Here is a 647-nt window from a genome sequence, read left to right on the forward strand (position 1 = left end):
TCTTCAGCAGTTCTACAAAATGTTGGGTGTTGCCCCTTGACCATTCAATACCAGTACCATACTGTACATTCTTCTGACACTGCCTAGTACTGCAGATCAAAAAAGGCCATAACAGAAGCCAGACAGCTACTGTGAGGGCATTGTGGCAAGCACTGTCACTATGAAATGTCCCTTGGCCAGATATACCAGAAGCATGTGGCACAGACCCATCCATCCATCCATTGCCAGACGCCATGTATCCCAAACGGGGTGGTCAAGGGCTTAGAGTTAATTGTTTTACAGGGAGGGGCACTAATCCTCCACCAACCCCACTTGACACGTAGGGATGCCAACAGCATCTGGTGTTCCCAGGCGGTCACCCATCCAAGTACTAACCAGACCCAGCGTTGCTTAACTTCGCTGATCGGACGGGAAGTGGTGTACTCAAAAAAACCTGAGCTGGGCAACATGACGTGACAGAGAGTGACCTCTAGTGAGGGCAGGACTTTAGTCTACACAGCAGATCCACTATAGCTGCTGGTGCCGTGTTGAAGCAACTCACATTTTGGCATTGTGCACAGTAGCTACTGTATATGATACAGGAGTGTACCAGTTCCCCATCTAACCTAACCAACCAAGTTCACCACCACAGGACAGTTCATCTGATC

General features: G+C 49.1%; 1 pseudogene; it reads right to left on the reverse strand.

Annotated features, from left to right (window-relative positions):
• Positions 1-326: 326 nt before the first annotated feature.
• On the reverse strand, positions 327-444 carry LOC145415249 (5S ribosomal RNA; annotated as a pseudogene).
• Positions 445-647: the final 203 nt, after the last annotated feature.

This window comes from Coenobita brevimanus, chromosome 101 (assembly GCF_032717465.1).
Source record: "Coenobita brevimanus isolate Jiangsu-jjx chromosome 101, ASM3271746v2, whole genome shotgun sequence".
Lineage (NCBI taxonomy): Eukaryota > Metazoa > Arthropoda > Malacostraca > Decapoda > Coenobitidae > Coenobita > Coenobita brevimanus.